Raw genomic sequence first — 13575 nt, forward strand, 5'->3', positions numbered from 1 at the left:
CATATATATACCTTCCACACTTGTTTCCACCTTTGCTTTCTCATTTTGATTATTTATTTTCTCAAACCAAAATCTTTAAGGTTATGTCACAGTTTCTTCTAAATCTTTGTACCTCATAACCCATCAGTTACTAAGTTCTTTCCAGCCTTCCTTCCCAATGACTTTTATATTTTGCTCCTGTTCTTCGTTGCCTAAATCCTTAGCCCTTTATGCCTGGGATACTGAAATTGCCTGCCAGCCAGTTTTATAAGGTAGAAAATGCTACATTAATAAGTTCCACAAAAATCTTCCTGGCTAACAGTAAGAAAGTTCTATTTATACTATATGATGAGTTGTCAGAAGACTCTGCTTCATGTTTCTTCACCCTGCAATTCAAGCTGATAAAGCAGCCCCTGTCTAAAAAATTGCCAGGCTCACAGCAAGGGGAAAAGAGAGCATGGCAAACTGTAATTCAGGGTTCAACACTTTGTCTGGATGTGGCATTCATCACATTTTATTGTTTTCAAATAGTATATGTACTCCTGTCTTCATGCTCTTCTCTCTATCCCTTACATCACCTCAATCAGCACCCATCACTTCTTCAAAACCTATACACTCTTCGACATCCTCAGAAGATACAATCTTTCTCTGCATATATTCCAAATCTCTCTCCAATCCTTTCTTTCCTAATTATTCTCCAGCTACACTCTTTAGAGATTTCATATATCAGTATACACTGTTGATACAGATATTTCTACTTTGTGCATTAATTATGTCATCTACATATCTAATTTATCCAACTATATTGAATGTATTTTGTAAAAAAAGATAATTATTGACATTTGTCATTTAAATTATTCATTTTTGTTCGTTTCCAAACAATCCCAAATGTCTCTGCCATGAAGAAATGTCTAATTTGTCTAAAGGCACACCAGAGGAGAGTTATCCCCTAATCAAAGTATGCTTGTGAGCTGTGGAAAATAAATACAAAGTAATGGAAGGTAAATGTGGTTAAGACTGTGGGTTCTCAAGCTAGAATACCTGGATTCAAATTCATGGCTCTACCACTTACCAACTGAGTGACCATTAGCAGTTATTTAACCATTTTTTCCTACATTACTTACTATTTATAAAATGACAATGATTATGATAATCTGTGTATATCATATAGCTATTTTAATGAATAAATAAGTATATAAATGAAAAGTCCTTATAACAGTGACTGCCATATATGAAACTTTCAAGAAACACTAGGTGGTGGTGTGGGGTGTTGCCAGGTCCGAAAATCTAACAATTTGGACAGTCCAGTCTCTCAACAGAGCTTTATTGTTTTCAACTCTCCTGGCTGCCAGGAATAAAGTATATGAGGAAACTATTGCAAATACTAGAATTTAAAAAGGTGTCAGGAAATATTCCTAAAATATCCCTAGTACTTATTATATTTTTGTTCCCCTTAGCACTGAAGGCTGCCCAGGAATCCTTCAAGAAGTTCAATGAATAGGTGTTTATCGGCCTAACTTCTCAGTCCCCAAATAGAAATAACACCTGCAGTATTCATATCACAACATTATTTTAAACATCCAAATTTTAACTTGTTTCAGGAAATAAAATAAAAAAAATGCACACAAATTTGTTTATTTATAATAATAAAAGTAGAAAATAAGACATTTAGGATGATGGAAGCAAATTTTTAAATATTATAGACATTTTGCCATTTAACATTATAAAAGGAAGAGGTGGGATAAAAAAAGTTATAATAAAAACCTAAAGAGACCAAAAAATATGCCACTATTGTTTTGCAGTTGGAAAAGCAAAAATAATACACTTTAAGGCACTAAGAGAAAACAAAATCCAATTCTAGCAATGGCTTGAATAAAAACAGAGGAAAGAAGGAAGAAAGAACTCTGATTGAGGATAAGACCAAGCTTAAAACGTTTATGAAAACACTCTCTACTAACAGGGAGAGAGAGAGAGTGCAAGAGAGACAGAGTATGAACTGAGTATTAAAAAGCTCTCTGTTGCCATTTATCAAATTGTGTTAAGTGGTGAACTACCCCAAATTCTAGAGCTTTAGGATACTACTTTTTCTATTCTCAGCACTTTGTGATATATTTTCTTCCATGTGTTCTATTTTATTTTACTCTTCTTTGAGAATGTGTTTTTTTTTTATTTGTATAGATTCAGAGGTACATGTGCAGGTTTGCTACATGGATATATTGCATAGTGGTGGGATTTGGGCTTCTGATGTACCCATCACCTAAACAGTGAACACTGTATCCAATAGGGAATTTTTCAACCCTCACTCTCCTCCCACTCTCTCAACTTTTGGCATCTCCAGTGACTACTATTGCTTTTTTTTTTTTTTTTTTTTTTGAGACAAAGTTTCACTCTTGTTGCCTAGGCGGGAGTGCAGTGACTTGATCTCGGCTCACTGCAACCTCTGCCTCCGGGTTCAAGTGATTCTCTTGCCTCAGCCTCCTGAGTAGCTGGGACTACAGGTGTGCGCCACCACGCCCAGCTAATTTTTGTTTTTTTAGTAGAGACAGGGTTTCACCATGTTGGCCAGGATGGTCTCAATCCCTTGACCTCTGGATGCACCCACCTTGGCCTCCCAAAGTGCTGGGATTATAGGCGTGAGCCACTGCACCCAGTCTGCTATTTCTTTCTGTATGTTCTTGTGGACCTGTTGTTTAGCTCCCACTTATAAGTGAGAACATGTAGTATTTGATTTTCTGTTGCAATTTTTCACTTAGAATAATGGCCTTCAAATCCATCCATGCTACTGCAAAGACATGATTTTATTCTTTCTTACGGATGAGAAGTATTTCGCAGTGTATATACGCCACATTTTCTTTATCCAATCATTCATTGATGGACACTTAGGCTGATTCCATGACTTTGCTATTGTGAATAGTGCCATAATAAACATCCAAGTGCAGGTATCTTTTTGATAAAATGATTTCTTTTCCTTTGGGTAGATACTCAGCAGTGGGATTGCAGGGTCAAATGGTAGTTTCTATTTTCAGTTCTTTAAGAAATACCCATCCTGTCTTCCACAGAAGTTACACTAATTTACATTCCCACTAACAGTGTATAAGTGTTTCCTTTTCTCTTCATTCTCACCAACATCTGTTGTTTTTCAGTTTTTTAATAATGGCCATTCTGACCGATGTAAGATGGTATCTCATTATGGTATAAGTTTGCACTTTTCTGATGATCAGTAATGTTGAGCCTTTTTTTCATATGTTTGCTGGTCACTTGTATTCTTTTGAGCAATGTCTAGTTGTGTCCCTTACCCACTTTTTAATAGGGTTGTTTGCTTTTTGTTGTTGTTGTAGAGTTGTTTGAAGTCCTTGTAGATTCTGGATATTAGTCCTTTGTCAGATGCATAGTCTGGAAATATTTTCTCCCACTCTGTAGGTTATCTGCTTACTCCATTGATTACTTCTTTTGCTGGCAGATGCTTTTTAGTTTAATTAAGTCTCATTTGTTTAGTTTTGTTTTTGCTGCATGTGCTTTTGAGTTCTTAGTCATAAATTTTTTGCCTATGCCAATATTCTGAACAGTTATTCCCATTTTTTTCTAGGACTTTCATAGTTTCATGTCTTATATTTAAGTAACTCACACTGAGTTAATTTTTGTACATGGTGAGAGGCAGAGGTCCAGTTTCATTCATGCCTGTATTTTGTAATTCGTTCAGTGAATTTTTCAAATCCAGAAATTCTGCTTTTTTTTTTTTTTAAGATATCTATCTCTTCTTTCATATGCTACATTGTTTTCCTGATTTTGTTTCATTGGTTTTCAACTTTCTCTTGGACCTCACTGAGCTTCCTTGTAATCCATATTTTTAATTGTTTATCTGTCATTTCAGAATTTTCACTTTGGTTAGAATCCATTGCTACGAGCTAGTGTGATCCTTTGGGGATGTCTCAACACTGGTTTTTCATGGTGCCAGAGTTCTTATACTGGTTTCTTCTCATCTGGAGAAGGTGTCACTTCTTGTTTTTGATTTACTTTCATTTACATGGCATTATTTTCCACATGACAGTGTGGAAATCAAATACTACAGTTGAGTAGGGTCCTTTGGCTTTGATTCTTTAGCCTTGGTGTACTTCTTATTAGCATGTTTTGTATAGGGCCTTGTAGTTCAACCTCCAGACCAGTAGGTGGTGCTTATGGGCAAAAGCTGTCTGTCACAGAAGCAGATGGCTATTTGCTTAATCTTGGTTTACTGGGAGAGGCTGAAATACCAAGCTCACCCATGAATACTTCAATGATGCGCATAGGCACCAGCTCTGACGGGAGTGACTGAAGGAGCTCCTGGTGAAATGTGCCAAGGTTTCTGCAGTTGGAGAGGGGGCTCCACCAGCTCCACATCCTGGGCAGACAGGAACACAGTCTCTTTCTGTATCACACCCTTGTCTCAGGGCTGATGACTCTCAGTTCAGACAGACACTGTCATCTAACGCCAGGCCACAGTGTCACTGAAAGCCAGGGAAAACACCTGTCCCGTGATTCTTCACTGGAGTAGCTTCAGCGTGGGATCTCTTCCCTCAGCTCAATATAGACAGCTTTGTGGCTCTCCTGTTCTCCAATGTAGGAATACTGCTGCTTCATAGAGAGAGGGGGAATGGTTCTGCCTTTCAGTACATGCAGGTGGGAGTCAGCTGTGGTGGTGTCAGCTGATTGGATCAGCTCAACCTCAGACCACGGAGGGAATGATCAGGTGCCATCACTGGGCTAGGCAATCCTCTAATCCTCAGGTTCCTAAATGGCTCTCTGGGCAATGGGCATAAGTCCTGGGGGGACTAAACCAGGACCGGACAAGCAAACATGTCTTCAAATTCCCAGAGTTCAGGTATTGGCTGTGATAGGAAGGGGTGGGCTGGCCCCTAGGCTGCTGGCAAAAGGCTTCAGAAAGGGCAGGCAGACTGCTCAGGCAGCTGCGGAATATTCCATCAGCATGAGCAGTGGAGGCAGGCAGCTACAAGGTGCATGGCCAACTCGTACCTAACTCTGGCAGAAACAGTGGTGGATTTGGTCACTGTGGTCCATGCAGGTGCTGGTCTCCCTGTTCCCACCCTACAACTGCTGCTAATAAGATGAAAGCAGGAGCCCCAGGGCAGAATGCAGGCCTCTGAGGACTAGGCTTTCAAAAGGGTGCTAGGCAACAGCAAAATGCTCAGGCAGGGGTAGCCCTGCTCAGTGAGAGCAGTGAAAGCTAACAGCTGTGGGGCCCGGGGCCCACGGCCCACTCGCACCTTCCTCCCACAGAAGCGGTGGTGGTATCCACCACGAGGTGTGCAAAGGTGTCCTGTCTTCCCACTCCCTCCCTGGCCTGGCAGTGGTGGTGGCAGTTGCAGCAACAACAGCAGGATCCCCAGGGCAGATTGCAGGCCTCTGGGGGTTGGGCTCTCAGAAGGGTGCCAGGCCACAGCCAAAATGCTCAGGCAGAAGCAAGGTGGCTGTACAGTGAGTCTAGGGATGGCAGGTCCCCCTTAGTGGGAGCAGTGAAAGCAAGGGTGCTCAATGTGCTTCTCTACCCTGCAGCAGCAGTAGCAGTGATACACATCTTTGGGGTGTGCAAAAGTACTTGACCACCCCACTCCCTCCTGGCACTGCAACGGCAGCCAGTACCAGGCTGCAGCATTTCAAGGATCAAAAGCCTGTGAATTCTATGTGGGCCCAAGCAGTGCCTCTGCACAATCTCCAGGCAGTTCCCTGTGCTAGACTGGAGGCCCCAGGGGTTCAGGGAGCTCTCCCATAGCTAGGATTGTAAAAGTCCACGGTGGAGTGGAGCCCCAGGGGTTGCTCACTCAGCCTTTCCCCATCCATGTCAGGGAGCTACTCCTGGCTCCATGCCAATCCCAGCTCAGTAGGCTGCCTGGCTTCGCTTTTCTTTGCTTTCTATAATTCCTATCACTTCTCTGATGAATTCCAGCGTGCTGTCTCGTTTAGATGATCTATTCAAAGTGTTAATATTTACTATTTTGATTCATCTCCATGGAAGAGGAACCCACTAGCTGCTTCTAGTCAGCCACCTTGAACCAGAAGCCCTTATTTTACTTTTATTTGTACTTTTTCTTTCAGAAAACTTTTTTAATATGTCATTAAAATGGTAAATTTGCAACTTTAAGTGAAATCTAGTTTAGAATTGATGAATTATTCTTGATGATATTCACATCATGAAAGTACTCAATAGCAACCAGCCAAAGACATTACTTTGATGCATAAAAATATCCTGTGTCTGTTTCTGCAATATATGTTTATTTAAGGATAAAACAGAAATTGTTTCTATAGTGGATTTTCACATGGAACAAGTTAAAATGTTCTTGACTGAATGTGTTGGCTTTCTATTAAAGGGCATATTTTCTTCCAACAAACCATTAGTTTACCAGTGTTGACGTTAGAAACAGCTCCTTACTAAAAATAAAAATGTACCATGACTGGATCTCAGCTTTTAAGTGGATTTCTAGTAACTATGATACTTGCATGAAGTTCAGGTTGGAATCGATCACTAATACTATCCTAAAATAAAAATTGAGATACAGATTTATTATTTCTAAGCCTAAAATATATTACTGTATAGGTTTGAAAATATAATTCAGCTCAATAAGTACAATATTCACAGTTGAGAAGTAAACTGATCCGACCATCCTCTAATTACCCCAAACATTTCTCCCCTTATAATTATTCTAGAAACTTAGTTTCCACAGCAGGGGAAATAAGGAGGTTAATTATCTGGAAACACAGCTATCCTTTCATTGTTCTCCTACTCAATAATGTTATAGAATTCATCCTTTTTTTAATTTTATTCCAAAAACTAATCACTTTTCCAACTTTGGCCCCCACTGTTACCCAATTTGCAGTTATTTTCTAATCTGTTTTCTAAAACGGACCATACTCAGCACTTCTTGTGTCTTTATACAGCTGTTATTCCTAGGACACCCCCCTTTGTCTCTGTATCTAAACTCTACCTGTACTTTAGGAGTCATCTCAAGGTCCTTTTTCTTTGGGTAGCCTTCCCCCAGTGTCTCTACCTCTTATTGACTTTCCCTTTTCAGAACTTTTAATCCCGGGGCATGGCACTTACTCATTTGCATTAATGATCTATACTGTACCTTCTTTTCTGATGCTTTCATGTGTGCTAGTCTTGGACTAGAGGGAGACTATAAATTCATTGAAGACAAGGGTATGGTTTATTCTTTTTATACTGTGCAGTAAATTTCAAAACAAAACTAGCATAGGGATTTGCAAAGAATAAGTGCTTAATAAATATTAATGTTAATTCTTATAAGATCTTTAAGCATTTGAAAGATGAGAACAACCCTTAAGTTCGAACTTTACATTTGTTTATGATGGCCATCATGCCATTGAACCTGTTTTGATCCCTAGTCAACCTATTCAATATAATGGAATGAAGAATCATCAAATACTTCCAGCTGAATATACCTGTACCCTTTCCAGTAACAATCATATAAATTTTCCTCCATCAAAGTTAGTTAACCTCACAAAAAGGAAAAGGATTTTTATTCTGTGTGTTGAGTAGGTGGAAGAACAGCTACATCATTCATTTATCATTTGAGGTCTTTATTCATTTAACAACTATTTATTGGAAGCCTACTAGATATAAAAGATAAACCTAGTATGAAGCAAATGCTCCAACTCTATGGTCCATCAGAATATTCCATCAGCATGAGAAGTGGAGGCAGGCAGCTATAAGGTGCATGGCCCACTCGTACCTCCCTCTGGCAGAAACAGTGGTGGAATTGGTCACTGTGGCCCATGCAGGTGCTGGTCTCCCTGTTCCTGCCCTACAACTGCTGCTATTAAAATGAAAGCAGGAGCCCCAGGGCAGAATGCAGGCCTCTGAGGGTCCACTATGGTCCATTCCTTTATGCCTTGAAAATCTTCCAGTTTTCTCATGTCCTCTATTAAATGCAGATATACCAGAGAAAAGAAATGTTTTGAACCACTATTAGGCAATAACTGTCAGGATCATTTGACCACCTTCTGAATATAAGAACAGCACCTAGCAAGTCAGGAACAGAGAGGACACTGAAGGCAGTGTGATAAGTGCTAAAGACAAACCTCATCTATAATCTGCCTAGGAAATTCCCAAATTCCATTCTATACATGTGGGCAAGGGTAGATTCAACTCCCTCTCATTTCTCGATTTTTCTGGATCCAATATTCAAGTTTTCTTCAACTCTGGACTATATATACAGATATACATATACATACATATATACATATATGCATATACATATGTGTGTGTGTGTGTGTGTATGTATGTATTTAAAAGGTCTTTCTTCCTAGGATAGACTATAGAAAGGCAATTTCCAAAATCGCCCAAATTGCCCACTAATGCACTCTTTATCCTAAACTTCCCAGTGATTTATGTTCCAGACTATTCTTTTTATAATATTTGCCTTTAGAAAGTCTTAATCCTTATTCCCAACTGGATTCAAGTACAATCAGTTTAGTAACTTGGTGATATGGTTTGGCTGTGACCCCATCCAAAATCTCATCTTGAATTGTAATCCTCATAATCCCCACGTGTCAAGGGCGGGACCAGGTGGTAGCAATTGAGTCATGGGGGTGGTTTCCCTCATGTTGTTCTCGTGATAGTAAGTCTCACAAGATCTGACAGTTATATCACTATCTGGCATTTCCCCTGCTTGCATCTCTCCATCCTGAGGCCCTGTGAAGAAGGGCCTGCTTCTCCTTTGCCTTCTGCCATGATTATAAGCTTCCTGAGGCCTCCACTCAGGAAAGTTTAACTGTGAGTCAATTAAACTTATTTCCTTTATAAATTACCCAGTCTCAGGTATTTCTTCATAGAAGTATGAGAACGGACTAATACACTTAAAAAAAAAAAAAAACTTATTTGTTACCCTCAATAGCTTACTTAATCATTTGTCCTTGTCTAAACAATGCATGTTGAGACCCTAGGCAAGTATAATTCTGTTGTCTAACCTAAGAGAAAGAAGTAGATTTTTTTTTTCATTTCATAAAGGAAAAGCTAAACTTTTGTAAAATGCCAATACAAATATCAACACATGTTATGTTTAATTAGTTGGACTAATATGAATGATCAGGTCATGGGAATGTCTGTGTATCGGCTTTTTAAGATTTTTATACTGATCTTTGAGAACTGAGCAGTGCGGTTTTGCTGCCCTCTTGAGGAAAAACAAGAATCATTACACCTACTAATTTAGTAGTTTTTTATGTTCTCATTATGCTTATTGGAAATGATTAAATTACTATTAATTAAGCCACAAATTAAAATAAGTTTTGCAATAATAATTGTCTATTAAACATCTCAAATTATATCCTCATGAGTAAACAAAGAAAAAGAATAAACATCTCAAAGAAACTTACAATCACTATATTATTAAACTTCAAAAATAACCAATAAAAGGTATTGGGTCCACTATTTGCCCTTTCTGGACAATCAACATGGAATAATCATTTACTCAAAGGAACTCAGAAAGTATGTGGTTCACTTAGAGTCTTGGATTGCCTGTATAGAATGTTACGAATAAAATAACAAAAATAGGAATCATCCAAATCTATTATAAATAAATTTATTCTTTTACTTGCAGATGAATTTAAAATTTGTGGATGCTAACATACTAAGTTCCTATAATTTAAATCTTTCTCCCAATTCATGACAATAAAAAAGCAAACTCCATAAGGAGTAACTCCTTGTTCATTTATTCAACAAGCATTTATTCAAAGCCTTCTATGTACTTTTTATGAATAATGCCAAAGGTCAGCTGAGAAATCAATGAGTTATTTAATTCTTTCCTATTTGCCCTCTGACACTTCAAATGTGTGACCAAATTTACACTCAGCATGAAAGTCAGCTATCAGGAAACTGGCCCGGGTGCATACATCTTCACCCATTCTCCACCTGAGCAATCAAACCATTAATATGTAGTAAGAGCTCTCTGCCTGCACAGTTCTAAAATTTTAAACTGAGAGTCAACTCTCACGTTATGGACCAGTCCCAGCTTTGGGTATGTGCACTGTATTATGGTACTAGAGTGACCACTAGAGGTCGCCATCAGGTGGAATTTACGGAGGCTGCTCATATGCAGAATTGACTGTCCTCAGGGGTGTGTCCTTTCCTTTCTTCCACCCCACATCGCCACTAGTGCCCCCTCCCTTGAGCTTCGTTGCCCAGATTGCTCACTAATGCACTCTTTATCCTAACCTTCCAGTGACTTATGTTCCAGACTATTCTTTTTATAATATTTGCCTTTAGAATGTCTTGATCCTGATTCCCAACTATATTAACTAATTCAGACCACAGGCTTAATGAGTGATCATTGATTGATGTCTTTGTCTTCTCATGTAGCAATTTTTTTAACAGAGCCAGATAAGGACAAGCTTTGTGGTAACAGAATGATTAGCAGTGCACCTACTTGGTTTTACAAGGTGGATATGATGATAATGTACAAAAAAGAAAAACTTATTTCTATAGACTTATTAATTTCTGCCCTGAATGAAATATCAAGCATGTATTATTGATTTTTCTGTTATGTTCAGCTAAAAAGTCCTTCAATCTAGAGGTTTCAGATAATAAAAAGTCCAGGTCAGAACAGTCCAGACTAATGTTATAATGACAATCTTCATTTCAAGTTAAAACTTCTCTCTCCCAGCTTCAGGCTTGGAAGCCTGCAGTGGGCAAATAGGATGAAGCTGGCTTCCTTTCTCTTCCTTGTTCACCCCCCTCTCCTGCTAGGTCAGGCCCAGGGAAAAGGAGTTGGCAGGAAAGTGCACAGCTGCTCCATGGTGACACAGTCGTGATCTCGTATCATTTCTCTCCGGTCTCCAAAGCTGATTGTCCTCTAAAGGGTCTTTGGAGACAGCCCTCGGACACCCTCGCACTAGAGTGCACCAACTGCCTCTCCTCCCGCAGGCCACTTACTGCTCCTCCCTGCTGGCCCCTGGGCTTCTGGCTGCCCATTTCTCTCCTCAAGTCCCTTCACCATCAGCTATACTCCAGCGGAGGATGCAGACTAGCTCTCTTTTCTGCAATCACACAGCTTTCACAGGATATGCTACTTTTATTCTCCCCCTTGTGTACATGCCTTTGCTCCCTGTTTAGCACTTTGTACGGTGCTACCGGGCAGAGGCACCTCCAGCCACAACCTCTCACCTTTAGCTTCCTCAGGCATGAACCAAATATCAGACTCTGTATCCTTCCAACTCCAAGAGACCCTCGCATTCCTCAACATCCTTCTTCTCTTCCAAAGAAAGGGAGAGGAGAAGAGCAGCATGTCAACAACACTCTCCAAAGAATTCCTGACTCTCAGCTTCTCTGACTTCACCCTGTTTCGAAACTCAAGTAAGTGATTGTTTGAACCTGACTTTGTGTCACCATCTTTCTAGTTCCACAAAAATAGATTGGCACCTTTTCTAAAATACCAGGCTACTTAAGAACCAGTATTTTGTTCCTGGCCTTTGGGACTTGTATAAAACTGAAGAATTGGCCGGGCACAGTGGCTTACGCCTGTAATCCCAGCACTTTGGGAGGCTGATGCAGGCGGATCACGAGGTCAGGAGTTTGAGACCAGACTGGCCAACATGGTGAAATCCCTTCTCTACTAAAAATACAAAAAATTAGCTGAGTGTGGTGGTGGATGTCTGTAATCCCAGCTACTCAGGAGGCTGAGGCAGAATTGCTTGAACCTGGGAGGTGGAGGTTGCAGTGAGCCAAGATTGTGACCCCGCACTCCAGCCTGGGTGACAGGGTGAGACTTCGTCTCAAACAACAACAACGACGACAACAAAAAATGAAGAATTAGGGAAAATGTTATATAAAATGTCCTCTGTGACCTTGTGGGAAAGTTGTTACATCTTTTTACTTATTTTATTTTACAAATCTGTAAAATTGAGCCAATGCTTACATCTACCTCATAGGGCAGTTGTCAGAATTTAGTGTGATAATGCAGATTTTGGCAGGAAAAAAAAAAAAAGAGGCAGAATAAGGCAAAGTCTGCTTTAAATACTGGAAAAGCTTGTGAAAGGAAAATAAATCTTGAGGCCCCCAAATCACTAAGCTAAATGGAAAAGTCAAGCAGGGAACTACTTAGGGCAAACCTACTTCCCATTCTACTCAAAGCCACCTGTGCTCTGACCACCTTGGGCACATGTTGTCAAGACCTCCTGAGGCTATGTCACGGGTGCATGTCCTCCACCTTGGCAAAATAAACTTTCTAAATTAACCGAGACCTGTCTCAGATATTTGGAGTTCACAACCTTTAGGAGCTACATCTCAGTGCATTCAGTAAAAGAACAAACTTAAAGCTAAGACCTCATAAGGAATGTCACTCCACATTCCTGATATCTATGTAAAATGGTGCTGTTGTTATTGTGTTTAATTTCCACATACATAGCAGTAATACTATCACACTACATTGGCAATGTGAGGATTAGAATATCCCTTTATTTAATTAAAGTACTTCATAGATAAGTGTGCTAACAACCTCATCAGAGCTACCACTGATGAGTTCCAAACCAGATTTATCGACCCATCTTGAGTGTCTCCTCTGATTCTTAAGCCTCACCTATTTTGTGGGCCATTGGCTGCTTGCTCTGTAGTAACTGCAGCCACAGCAAGTCATGCTAGGCTGTCCAGCCATCCAGAATCCCTGGGTCCTCACTCCACCTCTAAAACAGTGGAGCAATGTTATAAATTTTCCCTGGAATGACCTTTAGCCAGCAGGAGACAGGAGACATGAGTCAGCTCACAGATAAATTTCCCCCACAATTTTCCATCTGATGGGCTGTTCTGAGGTACATTTTTTTTTTTTTAGAGACATGTAGCAGTGGCCCACTTGGTATATATCACCTTGAATTTGCTTCTTATCCTTCTCTGTCTCACTTCCTCTTTTCTTCACTCTAACTGCACTGCCATGTACCTCCTAATTAAGCATTATCACTTCAGGTTTGCCTAAGATTCTTTCGGTTAAGTTGAACATGAACTGTTAACAAGAAACCAGAAATAGCATCATATTTCATAACTTTTCCTTTATTGTGGAATAAATCTGGACAATGAATTTATTCTTCTTCTTGGAAAAAAATAGAAATTTGGAGTGTTCACTGAGATAATTTGGTAAAGCACTAAATGTTTATTACTACTCACAGTATGATTAATTTAAACATCTGCTGTCCACATGCTGCATCAACCTAGTCCAGCTCAGCATTATCTCTTGCCTGGACTTGTACCAAAAATTCCTAGCTGGCCTTCCTGATGCTAGCCTTAACCTGTTTCAACACATTGTCCTCCCTGCTGCCAGAATGATTCATCAGTCAGGATATACTAACTGCTGTAATAAACAACTCCACAACACCCTGAGTCCCAAAGCTCAACACAGCATCTGCCTGTTTCTCACACGTCTCAATTCAATGAGAGACAAAGATGGATAAATGTCTATTCCACCTAATCTTTTAAGGACTTGCTTCCTTCTCCTAGCGGCTCCTTCATCCCCCTAGAGTTTACATCCTATTCTAGATACTGTACCTCCCACCTGCCAAGTAGCAAAGAAAGAAAGCATGCAAGATTGTGCACAAGAGGGTTAG

Source organism: Colobus angolensis, unplaced genomic scaffold (genome assembly GCF_000951035.1).
Source record: "Colobus angolensis palliatus isolate OR3802 unplaced genomic scaffold, Cang.pa_1.0 Scaffold69, whole genome shotgun sequence".
Lineage (NCBI taxonomy): Eukaryota > Metazoa > Chordata > Mammalia > Primates > Cercopithecidae > Colobus > Colobus angolensis.